The 22,501-nt window shown below is 40.7% G+C and overlaps 1 protein-coding gene and 1 long non-coding RNA gene across 3 annotated transcripts in view; both read left to right on the top strand.

Moving 5' to 3' along the window:
* dscama (Down syndrome cell adhesion molecule a) overlaps window positions 1-22,501 on the top strand; it is a 112,457-nt gene that overhangs the window by 2,306 nt on the left and 87,650 nt on the right. The gene's annotated exons all lie outside the window — the stretch shown is intronic.
* LOC145431343 (uncharacterized) lies at window positions 8,121-12,973 on the top strand. Its single transcript, XR_013911641.1, has 2 exons — window positions 8,121-11,800; window positions 12,409-12,973. It is a non-coding gene; the product is annotated as an uncharacterized LOC145431343 (long non-coding RNA).

Here is a 22,501-nt window from a genome sequence, read left to right as displayed (position 1 = left end):
ATAATATTTATTTATATTTTGTCCCGGGAAAACGATGGGTAGAACAGGCTGTTGCTATGTCCTGTCACTGACAGTGGGGCTTTTGGTGGGAGGTTGATATTTACTTGCACAGTAACCTTTAATAAAGTGAAAATGTTTTATCCCCTCATACACCTTCGATATTTAACAATAACCTTGTGCAGATAGAGAAGCAGAGAGGGGAGAAATGTAGGTTGTGGATAGGTGCAGCCTGTACTGCATGAAGAACGAGGCTCTTTACAGGAATATTTCTATTTTCTTTTTTCTACAATGATTTTTTTTAGTAAAATTTAGGGTCAAAATAATTGGAACAATTATCAGTTTTCATTCTAAATTTGTACAGAAAGGATTATTTATTCCCTCTCTTGAAGCTAAGCTGGGCCTCAGTTTGGCTGCATTTTCATACATCATTTTTAGGTGCCGGATCTGCACTGTTTATAAATCAGATTTCTATTTGTATAAATTATGAAAGTAATATTTTAGTAAATCATTTTGTGGGAACACAGTTGTGTGTTACTTGGTGCAATCAGCCTTTGGTTGTTTTAATCTCTATTCTGCTTTGAGAGGCATTCAAACAAAAACCGTTATTTGCATGAAATAATTTCTTTATTGACATTCACAATGATTTTCTATTCAAAAATCTACTCATGAACCAAGAAATGAGCTGGTGAATATGTCAGATATTTACTTTCATTCTGTAATTTATTTAAAGTAAAAAAAAAAAATTAACAAAATGCTTTGCACATGTAACTGCATGTTTGTGTGCTTTCTCTCAGATCTATTAATTGTCTCCTTGAAAAAGAATGAAAAGGTTGGCCAGTTGTTTTGTGTGTGTGTGTTTCTTTTTTTTCCGGCATTGCACCCGCCATATTAGAAGCACAGACATGGAGTCATTTTGAATTGGGGGGAAAAAAAAGAGACAAGCCCTTATCACCCTTGCCCAAATGCACATCTCGCAAAATGCATCCACATCCCGTTTTGTATACAGTGAATTCCTCAAAAGATTGGCTTGATAAGTGGTAGTTGTATCTTTCTTTGGAGTGGGGGTAACTGATTTTTTTTTACAGCGAACACAGGAATTGGAAAAGGGGGGTGGTGAGGGACACGGGGCTGTGGGGTATAGGACGGGATGTGCGCATGTTGGGGGGCAGAAATCGTCTCGAAAGAAAATTGAGCTATTTTGAAGATCTTTTGAAAGATACGTGGAAGCAAAGGGGTTAAAAAAACAAGACTGGACACAATGTGAACTGAGAGTAGACGATGATGCATCAAGCAAAGATGACAGGAAAACCATTTTGTTGCCAATGTGAAGGGTTCTGTGAAGGCAGGGTTTATTTATAGGAGAGAATGGATTCAAAGCAAATTCTCTTTTTGCTGCAGCCGAGACGAGAGAATTTCCAAGAACACGAGAGGACACTGGTGTTCATTTGAAATCTAACTAAACGCTGTACTGAAATCCCCGTTTGCAGAGCGAGATCCATGGCTTAGCTTGCTTGTGAATGGCTTTTTTCAGTCTCTTTGGTCCAGGCAACAGTGTTGCAAAATGGCTGCTACTAGAGACATCTACATGGAAACTTTGAATGGCAGCAACAGCACTTGTAATTGTGATGAATGCTACGTTCGAGGCTGCTGCTGATGCGGTACCATTTGTATCAGCAGACTTGAATCGTCTGACGCTGACCTTTTCTTCTCATTCAGAGATCTGAGCGTCGTTTTTGTGTCGGAAAGTAGAATTGACCAGTGTTCATTATGATGATCCCTGTATTTTTCCTGTGCCATGCTAAAATTGACAGTACACAGAATTAAAAGGCTGTGAGTGGTGATGTTAGATGCTATTGTTTCTGCCGTGCATTTGTTTTCAGTGGACAGACCTGCAAAGACTGCACTTAACGAGCCATTTCCATCCGAATCGTACATTTTTACACCTCTTGTGGATGGAGAGATGAAGCTTTACGAAATAAAGGCTTTTAGAGCTCTGGTCCGGTACAGGCTGCTGAGGTTGTCTCTATGGAGACCTGGGTAATGAGTGTTGCTGCAGTGTGGGCTTTGGGCTTGACAAACACTGCACTCTGTTCAGGTGACCTGATCAGTGCTTCTCGATACACATCACGGCCTTTCATTAATTTTCAAAAACTGATACACGTCTGTGCAGGTGTCGTTTGCATGCACTATATTTGCATTGGCTCTTAATAGAAAATGTATTTAAAGATTGCAGCTCCTGGCTATTTGCACAGCTTTTCAGTGATCATTTATGAATAGTATCTACTGTACAAACTCCATTTTGCTCTGAATTGCTGTTTTCCAATTTGAGGACACATTTGCAAGCTCATCTACAAGAGATATAAACAATTCAGCACTGTAGAGAGTAAAATCTGCTGTAGAGTTCACTCCAGTGGTGCTTGAGCTTTTAAAGTGCTCTTACAAAAGTGTCTATCCTAAATGGAATAGGAAAAACATTCCAGTTATGAAGAGAGAAAATTGGGGAAATGGCATAATGTTGTTTTTGCTTAGCTATGCCAGGGGGGGAAATCTGACACATGCTCAATTGGACACTAATAAGCTGTGTAAATATACAGTGAAGCGCCTCAATTGGCTCTTAGTATCACTCTGTGCATGTTTATTTTTAGCTTTTAGCTTGGGATGGAAAGGGGGATGCTGGAGAAAAGGTCTTTATCGTGTTATCAAACATGATTAATGTCGGAGCAGACTTTAGTTTTCCTCAGCATTTGTTTCTGTTTTACAACATCGTACTGCAAACTTTTCACAATAACCAACAACTGTTTCCAGTTTTAAAAATATAAAACACCAAGACCCAGGAATATTTATTCAGATATGAGCAAATTATGTAATGAAACATCACTAAACTGACATAAATCAGCGATGTGTATCTGTACACAGTGGCTCGGTCATACCTATATATTTTTATATTCATATCATTGTTCTAATCAGTAGAGCGTATAGTTGTAAATTTCTCACACTAAGTAACAACTTTCATTTGCTTTCCACAATATTTCCTGTCACAGAAGAGTGAAAAAGGAACTCGTGTTGGTTGTTCAGGAATTTGATCCATGTTATGTAAAAGATTGTGTTCCTCATCAAATATATAGTTAAAAAAACACTCAAAAAATGATTCATTCGATTCAATTCAGTTCAGATTTTACTTTCATACTTTGGTAGCAGCAGTTGTTTTAAGGTGCTATATACTGTAAGGTAAAGACTCTGTAGGACTGGAGAGAGAACTCCAATGATCACATGATCCCATATGAGAAAATACTTTACGACACAGGGAAGGAAGAACTCCCTGAAAGCACACAGCAAGACAAAGCTTATTTTGCCAACATCTCATTGAAGTTACAGCATCTTAGTCTTAATTTTTCACAAGTGTACCTCAGCGCAAATCACACATCACTACCTTCAATCGAAAAGAGTTTTCTGAAGATAATCTAGGAGGCGCGCTTCCCTGAAACATTTTACGACCAGACTAAATGTATTGTACACAGCTAAAATGAATTTCCTTATCTGTAATTTACAAGTGGAAAAATGTGTCTTGGGTTTGCTATTTTTAAATTTGGAGACGACTGCACACCAAATTTTCCTCCTATTTTACAGTTTTAGCCAATCGTCACCACACAAAACAGTGTTGCTTAGAGGTCGCATCAGGGCCAGTAGGAAACTAGGTCTGTGCAGACTCTGGTCTTTTGGTATACATCTGTCACTTCACATAGAGACAGAACGGGTTGACGGAGTCACAGCAACACACATCAGCAAACAATAACTGAGCTCAGTTCCTCAGTAGCACGTTAATATCAGCACACCAGTCAATGCAATGTAGGCCACTGGGAACATGAGTTTAAACTCAGCGTGTTTACTCTGTAAGTGCATAGTTGTCATGTCTTGATTTTGTTCAGTTAGGATCGGCACTCATGCTCGAGATAGTCATTTCTGACAGCTGTATTCATACATTCATGTTTACCGTTAGTAGAAACTGTAAAGTCAATATATTCTAAAACCTAAATGCGTTTATTATGAAATAAACAGTGTTTGTGCTCTTATATTAGCTTAGAGTGTCGCAGTAGGATAGATTTCGTTCACATTTGTTGTTTTTCTTCAAGGTGTTATGAAATCTGGTTCATTCGGTAATGTTAGAAGGCATTAGAGACTTAGTGTTTTTGTGGACTCGCTAATCACTCCGGGATTTGTCCGTGCCATCGGATCTAGGTTTTTTTTGTTTGTTTTTGCCACTGCATGCTTACGCCTTAGCTTGGCTGTGAGTATACTCAAGCATATGTTAATGGATGCACATTGAACTGTTAAAGGTTTCATTTAACCCAGACCAGAATGCTTAAGGAGATGATAGTGTGTAGTGAGGCAGAAAAAGAGGAGGAAGAGAGGGGGGAAGAGGGACGCACACAGTCAGCTTGTGTTATGTGGTATCTAAAACTCAAAGAGTCATATCAAATCGCCCTGCTTTTCCATGCAGAAACAAGATTATTCTCAGCTTTTTTTTTACACTTATGAAGACTGAACTGCCTTTTTTATCCTTTGTCCAGTTAAAGTTCATGGCTGCGAGTGCCACAGCCCAAATTAACTGGTATAAGTGACAGAAATTGCTCGAGCCCTTTGTTCTTGACATTGTAATGATAATTCAGAGCATCCTGCTGCTTTTTTTTCTGGTTCTAGTCCATATTGCAGCTGACAAGTGTGATAGTTCATTAAAGATATATGAAGATAAACTTAATAAGGTTAAAGTACAAAATGCTATGCAATCATTAGATCAGCCAAGCACTACAACATGCATTCAGGCTTATGGGTGTTTCACAGCTAAGTGGTAACTATAAAAGTTGTTGTCGGTGCTTATGGCTATGGTATTCATATACAGCACATCTGCACATCTAGCACTTAACATGGACTCACAGATTAAAGGTAATACTCAAAAGTATTGAATGACATTTTGACAGAATATTGGCTCAGATCAGTTTTGCACAGTTTAACTGATGGATCACTGCAGTTTAGCTTGTTGTCTAACCTGATTACCAGAACATCTTTGACATTTTGCGTGACATATAAGCTGCATTCTTCAGAAATGGCCTTCCGTGAGTGTACAATGAGACAGTGTTACAGAGCAAGTAAAGTGGTTAAAAACAATGGACTAGAGTTTCCGGTACATCTTATCGGGACTAGTGATTTAACAAGATCACAGTTACCTAAGTTATTTGCATATGTAGGCTTTCATTAGAAAATAGGGCAGTAGGTTAATGCTGTGACCAGTCAGGTACAACAACAGGTAACATAAGCTCTCAAAATAAAGACCTTGGCTGTTTGTCCTTGAACTTGGAGGATTTTATTGAAATGGACTTCATTTCTAATATTCCGGATAAAATGTTACATTTTGACTTTTATTATCTAAAGCATGCAGTGTATCACTGTGAAAGTAGTGAGTTTAGCATATGAAATACACTCTTGGACTTTATTTGGTTCATCTGTTAAACTGCCCTTTAACACAAATGTCTAATCGGCCAATCACATTGCAACAATTCACTGCATTTATCCATACGGGCATAATCAAGCTCAAACTGGGCATCAGAATGGTAAAGAAACGTGGCATGGTTATTGGTGTCATACAGGTATGTTAAAAACTGCAGATCTATTGGAGCTGTACCAAACAACCACCTCTGGGGTTTGCAGAGAATTGTACACAAAAGACAAAAATATCAAGTGAGCACTGTTGATGTCAGAGGTCAGAGGAGAATGGCCAGACTACTTTGCACTGATAAAAACCAAATAACCACTGGTTACAACCACGGAGAGCAACATGCTGAATGTTGAAGCAGCAGAAGACCACTATGGGGACTGCTCCTGTCAGCTGTATCCACAGAAGTTTAGAGCTTGGCTGTGGTTATCCATCAGGTATAAAAATAAATAAACACCAGAGCCAAGTTCTAGACACATTATGGAGTGGCCCCTTCTACAAATGGAATCAAAACTCAATCCAAGGGCACCAGTTTAGCTCAGCTGGACTGAGCGGGCAACCATATGCTGCTGAGGGCGGCCGACCCGGGTTCGAGTCTGACCCGCAGCCCTTTGCCGCATGGCTTTACTGTCAGTCTTCACTGTATCTGTCTAGTAAAGCCAGTAAAAAAATATTAACAAATATATTAAAGGGAAAAAATCAATCCAAAAGGGAGAAGAACACTAAACTTGTGCCATGATTCAGTTGCAATGAGCAGATATGAGGTTAAAATTGTTGACAAACACTGTTTCCCATCAACAATATTTGATAATGGAGCATCTACATAATGCACTGAATTTATATATGTTTACACTTACCGTTTTGCCTGATTTGAAATTTTCATATTATTTAAAAAAAAGTATGTAGAACAGACAAAAATGATGCAACTACTGCAAAACAACACAGATCTGTGCACAGATCAGATTGCTGGTTTTACCTCATAGACCACAGAGGGAAGTTCTCATTTGTTATCCCTGAGAAGACGTGAAGGGATGTCAGCAAATTATACTAAACTAACACTGTCTAAACCAAAATGAAACCAAAATGAGACGTTTACAACAGAAGCATCTGAAACACAGTAATATTACAAAGTATTCCTCTTGAGCTTCACTCCATATCGATTTCATGCTGTTTACACATTTTCACGTGAACAAAGTGAACGACTGCGTTGCTTGCGTTGCAATGATTGCTGCCTGGGATGAAACACAGAGGCAAGAGGTTCAAACAGCATCTCATTCATGTCAGTAATATAAAATACCTCAAGCTTGCAGCAGATTAACAAGACCAATGATGGCAGACACAGTGATGGAAGCATTTTTGCATGTTCGTCCAAATTCGCTGTCCTTGCGTTAATTGTAGACTTTAGAATGTGATTTCATAAAAATATTAATTGAGTCTTGCCCTGAACAAGTGGGAGCAATGTTCTGCTAAACTAAATTATACTGCTGGGAAATGATTTTATCAGATTTTATCAGCTGAACTCGAATTCTGTGGTCAGTTTGTGTAGAGGGGGGAAAGCTAAAAATGAACCATTTTAGAATAAACCTTCTTTATGGGGGGAGGTGTTTACAATAAAGATTACCCAATGTTAAACCATAAAAGACAATCACTGACAAAATAGAAAATACTCACTTGTAATTTCTTCCTCTGTGGCTGACATATTCATTAAGCATACCAGACCGTGCTGATTAACATTCACAGTCCAGCTCTTTTCCTGTAGCCCAAAATGTGTAACATTTTCAAACATTCTGGCAAATGTTTCATTAAAGTGTTGCTCGCCCCCAGCTCCATTCCGCTCCAGTCTCAGCTCTATCAGGCCTTCCCCAGAAGTGATTATGCTAATTGCTGTTTGATCAGATGATTAAATTATAATTTGATTAATCCCAGGCACTAAACGCTCTGAATATGTTGATGTGTGTTTTGCTGCCTGGCAGTGTTTGCAGGGCCCCTGTCACCGGTGCTGCCAGTATAATTCACACAGCTCAGGTATAGGACAGGGAGTACGCGAGGCTGCGTCGGAAGGTAGTTACGGACACGAATGAAACAGCGGTGTTGATGTACAGCTGCGCAGTAATCACAGAAAACACGATGGTTAATAAAAGCTCACTCCCATCTGTGTGCTGATTGAGTGCAGCTCTAATGCAGATATCTGCCATTTTCTCAGCCGTCGCCTGTCCCTGTTCCTCTCAATTGACTGTGTATCTGTCAGAGTGATTTATATTAGTGAGGGTGCAGATAGCCTCGTACAGGACTGCATGGTTTTTTGAAGTTCTGTAAAGCTAGCATTGCTAGTGTGACTGTGACTTCTTAAACCTCCTGACTGGATATAAATGAAAAAGCTAAAGTAGAGCTAGACACATGAAAACATCACATATTCTAAACAATCGTTAAGAACCACAAAAATCCACGCTTAACAAATTGGCTCACAATTTTTTTGCATAGAAGCAATAAGGATTGTCTTTTCTAGTGGGGTTACTAAAGACAAAATGCTGTTGCCTCAAAGGGAAATGGTGGGCTGATGAGTGGAGGAGGAGGAGGGGGGGAGGGATGAGGGAGACAGTGATGGGAGGGGAGCGGTGATATTTTTCTGAGGCAGAAGAGTATGGCCGTGAGCAGAAAGGCAACAATGTCTAGTCATCTGACCCACAATCCCATTTAACCCCAGGACTTTGATTTGCCCTCCACTGTTAACTGCCACATTTCGCCTCCTTCTTTCTCTCCTGCAAATGGCATTCACTGTGCCCCGGGATAATAGGAAAACAACATGGCAATGAAGCAAAATGTCTTCCTGTTATAGCTCTCTACAGAGGCGGAAAATTCTCTAATCTGTTCGTGTGATACACAGTTAAGGAAATTCTGTTGTGTTTATTTTGATACAATAACCAGTGCCTATGAAAGACCATATTTACACAACTGTTTATATGTTCATCTCTATAAGTCCAGTAAATGAGTGAAATAAATACATCTATCCATTTAGGGCTCAGGAAAAATACATCTGCCAGTACTTGTAACACACCAAATACACTGTATGATTTTTACTCGAAGGATTAAGCAGCCAAGCATCTTCTTTTAAAAGTTTCCTTTGTACTGATCGAGCATTTTAATCAGAAGTGGAAATTTACTTTTTCACCAATACAACATCTCACCAGTCAAAGTTCACACATGTTCCACACATTTGCACTCGTGTTTAGCAGACTGAATGAGTGAGCATTGTTGTTTCTTTCCTTTGAAACGATGAACATGATCCCAAATATTCTGTCGGTTACGAATGGAGCACGTGTCTCATCTAAAAACATGTCAAAGTGATCAAAAGGTGGAAAGTGAAATACACCAGAGCTGTCTGAGCTTCAGTAAACTTCTCACCCAGTGGTGACTAAACATGTTGGCATGAATGACCAAAAGCTGAAATCCAGTATATGTCAGATCAAGTCAAAAGGACAAACAGGTTAGTGGTGAAGTACACTACCGTGCTTTCTCTCACTTTCTTCTCTTTCTTTCTCACAGAGAAACAAAATCCAGCTGTACTGTAATTACTCTGCTCAGATGCATACCAAACGTCTTTTCTTTAGGCTCTAAGCTCCTGTGCTGTGTCACAGTACCAGTACTGTGGATGATCTTCAGGCTGTCAGCCTTCCTCCTCCAGCAAATCTCCTCATTCATCCCTTCCTGCTGGGTTTAATGTCCTCCTCCTCAGCTCACCTGAGATCCTCTTTCTCTCTCTCTCTCTCTCTCTCTCTCTGTCGGCTCAGTCAGTTGAATGGTACTTGATGGTATAGCGAGCAGAGGTAGGAGGAATTTTACTCAAACAGAAATAATGCCACTCTCCCACCCTCTAACAGCATGCACAGCGTATATTGTGCCTCACTAGATTTTATACAAATTTAAGTCAAGTGCTGTAGCACTGTTCAGAGATACAAGTCAAGAACTCACGAGAGCATCTCTAACTAAAACATCCTCTCTCAAAAAACGTACTCCTATTGCTGAAATAGAAAAAAAAAAACCATTTTCAGTGCAAAATACGCAGTCATGTTAACGTTCTTGGGGTGTACTCGGAGTGACTGACAATATTCTCTTTTAATAAGTACATTAGTTCTTGTACAAAGAAAATTAAGTTAAAAAAATACTTCAAGATCTTAGGGAAAATGTATGAATTTGGTTTTTCTAAGCATTATGCTTAAACTAATGCCTCTAAAGCCAAGTAATTATTATGACAAATTGTTTAAGTGAAGGGTAAAGAAAGAATCGCTTTATGGATGTTCTGGGATTTGTGGAGTTCAACTGATTCTTTGAAAGCCTCACAGTGATCTCATAACTGCAGGTTGCATGAAGCTATAAGCTGCAAGCATAACATTTATCTTTCATCCAGAACTGAGATAAAGACATTTAGACATTTAAGTCCAAATTTCAAATTTCCCAGAATGTCAAACTGTGTTTTTAAAAAGCATTATTTGAAATGGTCATTGTCAGTTGATTCTAGTACGGGATATCCCACCCACACGTGTCCTGGCTGTAGAGCAAGAGCATGGCATCTCATGCTACATGTGCTGTACCGTGTTTCTCTCCATCATGGAACAGATGTTATAGACGTCTGTGAAGGTTCAGACCCAGCAACACACTCAGACAAAAACTGGTTCACCCGAAAGACAAAACTCCAAAACACAGACTTAACAATGTGGTGTATGCTGTACAGTGCAGCGAGGAATGCTCAGACCTCTACATTGGAGAGACCAAACAGCCACTTCACAAGCGCATGGCACAACATAGAAGAGCCACCTCCACAGGACAAGACTCAGCAGTCCATCTGCATCTAAAGGTCAAAGGTCACTCTTTCGAGGATGCCAATGTTCACATTTTGGACAGAGAGGACAGATGGTTTGAAAGAGGAGTGAAAGAAGCATCTATGTCCACTGTGAGCGACCATCTTTGAACAGAGGCGGGGTTTACGACACCAACTCTCTGCCATCTATAATCCAGTTTTGAGTTCCCTCCCCAGACGCCTTAACGCCCACTCACATCCTGGGCCATCTGACCTCAGGAAATCGCATGATAAGGTGGGGCCAGGCCCCCCAACCTTTTTAGCGCCACGGACCGGTTTATGCCCAACATTATTTTCACGGACCGGCCTTAAGGTGTCGCGGATAAATACAACAAAATAAAACTAGTACCGGTACCGAAAAAAAAGAAGATTTATTCATGACACACCTGAAAAGACCCAGGAAAACCGAGTTAACGATAAAAACGATAACAAAATAACGCTGAACACCGATAAAATCCCTGAAAACCATACATTTCACACCTGAGCCTCAACTCTCGCGGCCAAACGACTGAAGGACCGGTACAGGTCCGAGGCCCGGGGGTTGGGGACTGCTGAGGTAGAGGACCATCAGGGGGTCCTTTTGTCCCTCTTTGGGGGGAAACTCCCACTGGGGTTAAATCTGGGACTCTCCACCATTTGGCCTTAGAACTGAAGAAGCTTCTCAGATGAGAGGTGAAACGTCTTCAAGTAACTTAAAGAAGTCCAGATGCTTTTCTTTCCAAGCTCCTTAGACTAAGATGTTATAGACATAACATTTTCTTTTTCTCTCAGCCCATGGCTGTTAGTAACTGTCAGTAGGCTGGCCATATCTCAGCTTCTACTTTAGTTTACCTGGTGGTTAACAAAGTAACCCTAAATGTGGATGTAACACAAGGCAATGAAATGAATGAAGCCTGTCTATGAGGTATGTTGACTTATTATTAAAAGGTGCTAGAATGGTGTTGCTAGTTGTTCCTGCTCACCTTGAACCCTGAGTGTACCTCTCCACTGTCACCTCCATCTAACAGAAGACCACCAGTCGTTGATCCTTCCATTACATCTTCTGCTGGCAGACTGATTCAGAGCCAAAAATAAGAGAAAGGCGTGGCGCTGAAAGGGAAATCTAAAGGTAGTTCTAGTTATAGGGCTTTGGAGTTGACGTCACGCCGCAATGCATTATGGGAGCGCAGCGCCATTTTCGGGGTCTACGAATCAAACCAAACACACTGTGTTGGAACGACGACTACAAGAAAGATGCTTAAAAGCAGCTCAAAAGAGAATGAACTGTATAGAGACCGATTGCGTCCAGAGGCGAAGCGGCGGTACTTGCAGAAAATAGCGTGCATTGGAAATGTGGACCCGTATGAAATACGGCCGTGGAGTAGAAACCCTGAAGACCAACCGCTACTGACGTAGCCTGACATATGTTCGTACCTTGTCTGTGGAGTCAGCGCGTACAAGTCGTCATTCAAACAAAGGTAAGTCAGCTCGAGTACTGCGAGTGAAATGCGTTTGATTTCCCTGCAAACATTCACATTAGTGCAGCATAAATTCATTCATAAGGGGAAATTACAGTGAGAACATGTGGAGGCTGTTAGAGGGATAACATAATGAGTTCAGTGCATTGATGTGACATTGTCCTGAAGGATTGTTATTCTTTATGATTAAAGAAATTGCACTAATTTATTCATATTTATTATAAATAATCCTAATTATACATCTTGCTTCCATGTTTGTATCCTGTGTCACTAAAAATACATTTTATTTTAGTTTTATACATCGATTAATGACCTGCAGAATCTCCTTATCATATTAAGTGATTCATAATTGTCACTATATGCTTTCTCCATCTCTAAAGTGATGACATCCTTGCATTACATACTTTAGGTTCATTTTCTGCAGGCAGATTTAGAATATAACATGCAGCATTCTATAGATGGACACATAAAGAAATGAAAAATTACATGTATGTGCTAACCTTCTAAACACTTTGTTACATTTATGATAAAGTAGATAAAACACATTTACGTCGGCCTTGGCTCATTAGTTCTTGTCTTTAAATGAACTTTGTCTGTGTGTGTTTCAGGTCCTGCACTCTCAAAGACTGAATGAACCAGCATTGCAGCCATGGGTCACTGTGAGCATCACAGGGAAGGTTGAAACCGCCCACTGCAGCTGTATGGCCGGAGTCGCAGAGACCTGCACCCACGTCACTGCTCTTCTGTTTAATGTAGAAGCAACAGTGTGGATCTGTGGCACAAGGACTGTTACAGATGAACCTGCATACTGGGTTTTGCTGGGCAATGTGACCAAGATACCGCCAGAGGTTGGCCATAAGATAGACTTCTCCTCTTCAGCTGCCCAAAAAAAAGGCTCTCAATCAAAACATAAACAGACCATCTGTAGTGACAGGGAAAAGGAGCCGTCCTCAAAACAGAAAAATCCCACCTGCTACTGTGGAGGAGTTGTCACTGCTATTGGATACTTTGCTGGAGCACAGTAAAGCTGTGGGTTGTGGGAATGACCCATAATGTTTTATCTAGGGGTCTAGATTTATGCCTGTAGTGCACTGCCGTGTAAATAATTTGCATTTACTGAATATATACCGACTGAGTCCCACTGTTCAAAAGTTGAATAAAGAAACAAACTAATTTTTGCCTTTTTTTTTTTTATTAAAACCACTTCATAGAACATCACATCAGTTACAATGATGATATCATTTATAGTTTACAAATGACAAAATGTTTACACAAAATCATGAGTGTTTACATGATATCACCCACTACTAACATTACTTTATTTACTGTATCTTTTGAAAAAATAACAGCACAAGACTTAAGAATATTTAACAGGAGCAGGTTTCATTCTTCCCTGGTTTTATTATCACACTGTTCACCAAAACGGCAGCAAACCTTCACCATCTTATCCAGGAGGGTCACCTCTTCACCCTCACATGGAAGAAGTCATCTGATTGGCATGGTGGTATGTTTGCAGCAGGTCCCTTGTGTAGCACTGGAACCCAGTCACGATGTTTCATCCATTTCATTAGCTTGTTTGCTGCAATAATGCCAAATAATTAGCAACTCTATAAATAGAGGGTAGTTCTGCAAAATCACTCAGTAGGATGTTTGTTCTAAATTGCTATGACCTCAGAGCGCATAGAAAATAAAACTAATAGGCTATAAAGAGAGATATGAACATATTTAGAACTTACTGGAATGAAAATGTCTGGAGCACCAACAGATATTTGGAGATGGAAGAGAACTGGATATCAGCTCATCTCACAGCTGCTATCCAGGCTGGACGCCTTCGTTTGGTAACATCAATACACGAGCTGCCTCATGTTGCTTCCAGGTTGGGAAAGAATTAAAAGATAAACCCTTTTCAACCTTATTCTCTTGCCGGTCGTGTGATCGAACATTGCAGCCGACCACACAGCAAATACGAACCATGGTTGTTGTGTGTGACTTCGCTCCCTTTTCACTTGCGCTAGACCCCCAAAATCGGGTCAAAATCCTTTCCACGCCCACCCCCCGTGACATCACGCTCCAAAGCCCTATTCGGCCCCTCCAAAGAACCGATCGACAGCTGAACAGGGAAATATGTCATCCATACATGTCCACTGTTAAGGTTTGGAACAATTAAAGCATCGGAGCGGCAGCAATATTATCTGGTTACAATAATAGAGATGTAAGCAAATGTACCCTACTTTGTTGTCTTGGCCCTCTTGAATTCAGTGCTTTGGTGGGATGAGCCAAGGGTATTGATCCTTGTCAGCTCTCTGGAGCCACAGCAAACCTATGATGTCCTAAAAGTTAACACATGCTTGAAAGAATTATATCCTAACAGTAACTGAACATTTGAATTGGTTGTCCCTGGTGCTGTTACCCTCAACAAGGCCGTTGGTTAATGGCAGAGATGCTCCCCACTGCTTCCCTAGCTTGGAAGTTTGCAGCTCTTCATTGTCCCTGTGTGGGGGGGTTAAACCACAGAACTTGAGAAATTTTGAGAGAGAAGAGTTGGAGGAAAGTTTAAAGAATCACCACAGGTTATCCTGAAGTGGAACAAGAACGTGTGACTCAGATCTCATGGCAACCAATCCAGAACTTGATAAAGCGTTCATTAAAGCCAAAAATGTTTTGAGAAAACTGTGTATTACTGAACTCAGTAGGAGTCATCCACTGAATATCATGAATATCTGTGTTTCAGACTAAAGTAACTCAGTCTGGACCAGACTTGTGGCTTGTAGGTAGATAAGAAAGCTAATGTGTCACAGAATAGATATGGATGGCTACTTTTATTGTAGTTAGCTCCGTAACTCATAATGAGAACTGACTTCTGTGGCTCCAGAAGGCTGGGAAATGACTAGAGTCTACATTAAGCTCTGATCCGCGCTTGAATTTCCATATGACCTAATATTAGGTAAATGCAGTCATATCAACATAGCATCACTTGGGAAGCGTAATGGAGCATTATCTGAGATGGTTGTTTCTTTCTCCTGATGTGCTTTTGTATGTTAGTATCAGTGGCAGTTACTAGAACTTTATTTACTCCCTACCTCTCCGTCTCAGTCTATTTGCCGTGTTTGTCCTTTCCCGCCTTAGTGATGTAACTGATTAATGTCTTCAAAGTGCACAGTATGTAGGAACTCCCTCCTCTTATGTTAGCGCTTATGTAAATGAGCATTCATATGCATCAACTAACCCACTCCACAGTGATTCTTTGCTCACCCTCCAGAGAGTTGACATCAGAGAAGGGTATCATTGGTTTTACATAGCGGCTGCGTGGCACTGAGCACATCGCTCAACATTATTCATGAGGGCAAATTGGGCGCCGGTGATTTGGGAGAGTGAGGGGACTCTGTTCTTCGATCAGTGCATCTCAGCTCAGTGCAGCGCTTCTCTTTACCGCTCATTGTGTAAGCCCCTAGGGCAACAGTGGAGAGGGTAGGGGGTGGGGTGGGTGCTTGCTTACTCACTGCCATCATGAGGCCATCCTGTTCTCCACCCTATCTCCACCCCTCCCTATCCAACCCCCATTTTCTACTCCCCCAACCACCACACTCTCCTCCCTAGGCAGCCACTGCAGAGCTTTGCCTTAATTACCTGCATCGCCTGCTATGAGCTGTCAGTGTGGCTCAGTCCTTGTTTGCCCCAGTGGAGATGCCCTAATGTCTTGATGCCCTGGTGCCCGCTGACCTGGTGCAGACCACATAGGCCACATTGTGGTTAATACCCAATCGGGCTCCAGTGTTTAAATACATTAACAGCCTTGGCTGAGCACATGTTTTTGGGCTAATAGCTCATTGAATGTGATAAAATTACAGAAGAAAGGGTGAAAACCACGCTTTTGTTGTGGGAACCAAGCAGTCAACCCGGATAATATGTCATAAATTGTAGATTTTTTTTTCTCTTTTGTTGACATTTCATCGGGAAAAAAAGGAGCCTCCATACTCATTCAGTAAAAGTTGATTAATGATGTTTGGTTGAGGTAAATACAAGCTGCGCAAAAACCCCCTGACACATCAGTGGTCTAATGCACAGGCTAATGCATAGGCCTATTTATGCTGTGTGTTAGTGGGACCTGTATTGATCTCACATTTACTTAAATGAATTGCCTCAGTGAAGCAACCACTGACTGGCATTGGTCTGCAAGCAAATACTGAAGGAAAAATATAAACATTATTTGGTTAATATTTTTGAGATGTTATATAACTGAGAATTTTTTTAACCCCTATCTTGATTTTTAAAAGATAACTACAACTGTTTCCTGTCTGCTATTCTCTGTCATGCTGGAAGGCTAAATCAGCAACATTCCTGCCTGCATTGACTCCCTGCTGGCTCACCAGTGAACCAAGCCCATGTCAGTCTCTATGTTCATGGGCTACCAGACATTAACCCCACCTCCCACACACAGACACACACACAAGCGCACAGATCCATCTGACACGCCTGTGTGCACTCTCCGTGACCGAAGCTTGTCTGTTGCCCTTGAGCTCCGAACATAGTAGCAGAGGCTCTGCAAAGAGAAGATTGCATGAGGAGTCACCTGCAATCCACGATTAGAGTCTTCAGCAGGGCCTGCCACCAATAGGTGCTGACATCTGGGAGCGTGCCAAGCATTATTCCACACAGGAAGAGGCTAACTCAAATGGACCCCCATCCCACCCCCACCGGTTCCTGCCCCTCTTCTGAGAATTGCTAAGGAAGAACACGCGCAAAAAAAGTGAGAGTCCATCTATTATACATGCGTGGGATTCATAATTGAACAATATCACTTTTTCCTCTTTGTGATTTTGGCTCTGGGAAAAGTAATGTCAATTAAGACAACTCTGGCACAAGCTGCCATGTAGAAGCTGTTAGAGAGTATGCCTCTGTGTGTGGGCATGATGGGCGTGGGAGAGGGTTGGTGTTCCTTCAGCATGATAATGTGATGGCATGTGGGTAACGCCAGAGCCATGTTAAGGGAACAGAGAACGGATGCACTGAAGGATTTAAATAGTTTGTATAAACCTAAAAAGTGTTTTCTGACAGTTTCATGGTATAATGATTCGTGTCATTTTCGCAAGAGTGAGCCTTTGTAGATATTTACAGTAGCTTCATTTGGACTTATTCTTTTAGACTTTGTGACACAAATGACTCTGTCACCAGAAAAAGAAAATCCCACCTGGACCCCAGTGGCTGTGTGTGGGTGGAGCTGCCTGAACCACTTCCACAGTGAAATTCCAGCCACAGAATGACCAGAAACAAAACAAAACAAGACTCATTTTTTTAAAACTGAAAAATCTCCCCACAGCAGACACGGCTCCTCTCCCGGTAATGACTTATTTTGATGCATTTCTCCTCTATTTTATTCTTTACCGTCAATCTGTCTTTACAGTACTTAAATAAAGCAGTAGCACCCCTTCCAATTGTGATTTTCTTTTCTTTTTAGCTAGTATTCATTTAGTTAATGTGCAATTATTAGTGCAAATTGTTTATGTGTCAAAATGATCCTGTTCCATGATGTTTGCTGTCTTTCAATTGCTGTTTTATATTAATTTTTAGTAATATTGATAAAAAGCCCATTAATGTGAGAGACCTATGAACAGAAAATCCAACAAGATGTGGACCAAAGTGTTGCAGACTGCAGCCATTATCTGCCAACCAGGCTGACGGCTGACTGAGTATTGATAGGGTCCACATAAATCTTTTATCTCCTGTTTCAACATTCTGCTAGCTCTTGTTTTGATCTTGCTCGTGCGGTCCCAGCGTTATCAACAGATCCTCAAAAATGTGCTTTATCCCGCTGCAAAAACAATGCGTAAGGTATCTCTGAGATGCGCATGTGTATGTGTTACGCCTTTCTATTTTATCACAGCCGTTAATAAGATTATTATTTAACGGTGGTACACACGCTTGATGACAGCCAGCAGCCTCCCACGTGCTGTCTCTTTGCTTGAAAGAAACAATTATGATAAATAGTCTTGGGCTGTTAATTTATAACTGAATATTCAATATTATGTTCCCCAAAATACAAATTGTGTTTATGTGTGGGTTCTTCTTTATTAGATATTACTCAGTGTCAGAGTAAGAGGGAATAGACTGTGAGGAGTGTCTACTTTTAACCAGATTCAGATGCATTGCTGGATGTAGGGCCCAAGTACCTTAATTATTTATAAAGTAGTTGATTTTCTTTTTCAATTTTCATGAACCATGAGCCACAGCACAGCAGAGCATATGTGTTGTTTAATTTTCCAAATTTTTAGCTGCAAGAAAGGTCCAGTGGATAATAGTGGATAATAAATGCAGATCAGGAGGTGGCTTCATGCGTTTTGTTTTTTTTTTTGCTCTGGTTTGTTGTTTTTGTACCTGTATCCTTGTGTAAAGGTGGAAAAAATCAGAATGTTGAAGGCAGGGTTAAAGTAGTGTGAAGGAGAGATGAAGGTTAGAAGAGAATGCAATCAGACAGCTGGAAAAGAAATAGATACAGAAAAAGAGACTGAAGAGGAATAAAAAAGGTAAAAACGTTCATTTCAAGGAGGTTGTGGATGACGACTAAGCTGAAGCGTGCTTTCGACCTCTGTCAGAGCATCTCTTCCACCCTTTTCTTTGCATTCTCGTCCCATCTCTGTGTACATAGCGGCCTCTGTGTCACTGTCTGAGAGCTTTCCAGCTCTCCCATCTCCCCATCCAACCCCCACCCTGACTATTTTCCTCTAAAACGTAAATGCACTCCCAGTGTATCTATCTGAAACTGTTGGGATATGGTGGGGTTTTATATCCATCAGGCTTTCTCATCTTAAAATAAACATCCAAGCAGTAACGTGTAGAGGTAGTTTGGGGGTCTTAATTTTTTTCACGTGTATGTGAAACAAAAGCAGTTGTGGGGTGAACTCTTTCTCACTCTGTCACTTTTAACAGTTATGGTAAAAGCTGGTTGTTACCACTACACCGGCCAAGGTGAATGAAAACGAATATTATTCTGATATGAAGAGAATTTAGATTCTGTCTGATTTTTTCTTACTGACCTGTCATTATGAGGTGTTTTTCAGAACTTGTGATCTATATTAAAAGTCTGGCACCCAGCTTGACCTGACAGTAGATAAAATCGAAGTACTTTTGTTGCCTGCTTTTGTTGATAGCTTCATATACTGGGCTTCCCCATAATTGTAAATATAGACACTATATTGGAAAGAAAAATCATGCAGTGTGACAGATCTAACTCTTGGATTTCCTCAGCCTTTACATTGTACAGCTTGTTGAAGATCAGGTTCAGACTGAGCTCATACATCTGTTTTGGAAGAAAATGAACTGCACCGCGGTGAAAAAGTCATCCATATAAAAGAGTCTCGCTCCCTGCTATTCATAACAGATGCTGAGATTTTATGACCATCTTGATGGCAGACTTTCCTGCTTGAGAAAACCACTGACAAGCTGTTACTCTGTGTGATTACATGGCTGTAAATTAACCCCTGAGAAGTTGTCTGTGTATCATTATAGTTGGAGAGGGCCATTCTAAATTATTTATTATGCCTCTGTCTAATGATTTTGGCCTGCTTGCAGCTTATGTACTGTGTTTATGACAGCATAGTCGAACTCCGAGAACAACTGTTTTGAGGAAATAAAAATCATAATAATGGTAAAAGGTTTATGCTTCATAAATGAGCCATTTAATTGTTGACTGACAAGTTTAAAGGGTTAATAATATGTCACTCTATGACACTGACAAGGGTAGGGGAAAAAGCAAAGGAGAAAAAACACAAGGGACTAACCTTCAAAATAAAACAGAAATCAAAATGAAGTCAACAAGATAGCACGGCAAACGAAACACTTGAGAGTTGCCCTGGAATATAAGGGCAGTAGTGTTAAGGCAGTTTAAAAAAAAATCAAATGAACACCCTCACAATAATTGTACTGTAGTTAGATTATTTGTATAATTGCTTAGTGAGAGGTTTGAGGAGGCTCTTGTGCTGATATCATGTATTAAAGCTGAATGCTATCTGTCCAAACCTTTGGTATCTGCACAGCAAACATGAGGGGGCACTGTGGACAGACCCACACAGTGGGCAGCCCATTGTGGGCCCCAGGACCAACATGAAAATAAGGGCACATGTGGGCCCCAGATGGGCTTTAGTGGAGTAGCCTATAGAGTGGGCTGCCTACACTAAGTGGAGAGAGGAGCTCATATCTGCCCAATTATACAATACAGCCACCAATTGGTATAAAGTGTGGACCAGAATGTTGCTCAAAATAAATAAACTCCTTATTCAATTCAATTTTATTTATACAGCGCCAAATCACAACAACAGTCCCCTCAAGAGGCTTTATATTGTAATGTAGACCCTACAATAATACATAAAGAGAAAAACCCAACAATCGTATGAACTCCTATGAGCAAGCACTTTGGTGACAGTGGGAAGGAAAAACTCCCTAACAGCAAGAAACCTCCAGCAGAACCAGGATCAGGGAGGGGCGGGGCCATGTGCTGCGATTGGTTGGGGTGAGAGAAGAAAGACAGGATAAAGACATGCTGTGGAAGAGAGACAGAGATTAATAACAAGTATGATACAATGTAGAGAGGTCTGTTAACACATAGTGAGTGAGAAAGGTGTCTGAAGAAGAAATACTCAATGGCTATTCACAAGGAATCACCACATGGTTGATTTGGTCCCACGTGGGGCCACACATGTGGGTAGGTCCATAGTGGGTCTGACCGTATAAAACCCATATCGGGACACCAACATTCAAAACTACTGTAAGCTCTGTGTTCACACGCCCAGTTGGAGCCCACGTGGGATAAGTTTGTGTTTGCTCCACCCACACAGCCCCAAAGTTCACTTATAACTAGTCACTGTGGACCTGCATGGGCATTTTTGCCAGTTAAGGTAGGTAACATTTAAGTCTAAACATAGCCAAGCTGGCAATCAATAAAGTCTCCCACAGCTGAACTGTGTATCATGGTGACTCTACCCTCTCTTGCCACCTCATGGAAAAAGAAACTACAGTCTTGTAGCTGTCGACAACTGCAGCCATTCTCTTTTCGACACCTCCAGGCCCGGCCCTCTGAGTACTGTATGTGTGAAGTGAGTGCAGCTAGAAATGTGCAGAAACATGTGTACGCCACACTGTTTGTTTGTTGTTACAGGTTGAACGACCAGTGGGTGGAAGTAGCCGGTGACTTGAGAACGCTCATTAGGAATTTATGAAGCGCTAAAATGTTTGGTCTCTGGGGAGGGGGGATTGGCAGCCGTCGCACAAGCATGCTGGGGACAGGAGGAGGTAGACCGCATTAGCAGAGAGCAGACATACAGTAGAGATGCAATATTTACAAAGGGTGACTGACAGAGGCTGCTCATGCGACAGCTCTGCAGGACTGCTGATCACTCTCTGTTCACTCGCTCTGTGTGCAGTGAGGAATTATCACTTCCAAGTTTGTATATGTGCAATTTTTTTATTTAGTTTGGAGATGCAGATAGCAGAGCTGATTACAGTAACACATTGTAGGCAATACTCGTTTCTACAGCACAAAGAAGCATGTGGGCAGCATTTCAGCAAGCTTCATCACATCTACAGTCTTTGCCGTTATCATCCTTGTACATTCTGGTAAAAATATGAATTCCATTACATGTAACGGCGCATGCATACAGGAAGTGGCTGCAAGCAGCATAGCAACCAGAGACCACAGAATATCAGTGACCTTCAGTGACGTTGAGTGAAAGAACCACTTACAATATTGCATATTTCAATAAAAGATCCTCAGTCACACTTTTGTGAAAATTAAGGTGAGCTGAACAGTCAGCTTAAAAGCACTGCATGACAACCAGTCATTTTAAATGTGCATGGGCCATGACCCTTATATCATATTAATGAAGAAACTTTTGTCATTAACTTCATAGGTGGTACCCTCCATGGACCCTGGTGACACTGTCACAATAGATCTAGTAGAGTCCTTTTCAATGCATTGCACATTACAGAGGCAGCATCCAATAAATATGTGTTTCAGCTATGTTTAAAAGACATTAAAGACAGCAGTGTTCACGTTTGCTTAAAACTTTCTTTAAGTTTTAGTTGAAAAAGTGAAAGAGTAAATGAGTAAAGTATTATTTTTGAAGCAAACTAAGCCCGGATGTGTCTTCCATCTGAATTTAGACGTAATGTAACATATTTTTAAACCAAGAGCTTTAACCTGAAAAACAGTGTCAATGGACGCTTGGTGCTTGGTGGGATATTCACCTGTCTGATAGACAAACAAGTTTCATGAGCATCTCTAAATTTGAATTGAAACATAAAGCAAACTGATGTTTACCTTTGTGTTTGTGAATGAATGCTGCTAACTCAGCTCAATTAGGACTGATCAAAACCAGTAGAAATAAAACACATATAAAAACAATTATGTGATTATGATGAGCAGCACTCATTTTAATGTCTTTTACCTATGTTTCTAATGGCGATCTATATAATTATGACGCATCTTCTCTTTTGCCTTGGCATCATTTCCTGTAAGACACAACACTGTTGTTGAATCTCATCTATTGGTGATGAATCTCTTAAATAAATATTACCGCTGAAGGTTATGCAATTTCCTCGGGGAGAGAAAATCGTATAAAAGGAACTACAGTAAGTGACAACTGTGATACATATGGAGTGTTTGTAGATTTATAGAAACATGTTACAAACACTCATCATGACTTTATTTTG

Source organism: Astatotilapia calliptera, chromosome 10 (assembly GCF_964374335.1).
Source record: "Astatotilapia calliptera chromosome 10, fAstCal68.1, whole genome shotgun sequence".
In the NCBI taxonomy this organism is placed as follows: domain Eukaryota; kingdom Metazoa; phylum Chordata; class Actinopteri; order Cichliformes; family Cichlidae; genus Astatotilapia; species Astatotilapia calliptera.
This window is presented reverse-complemented; position numbering and strand designations above follow the sequence as displayed.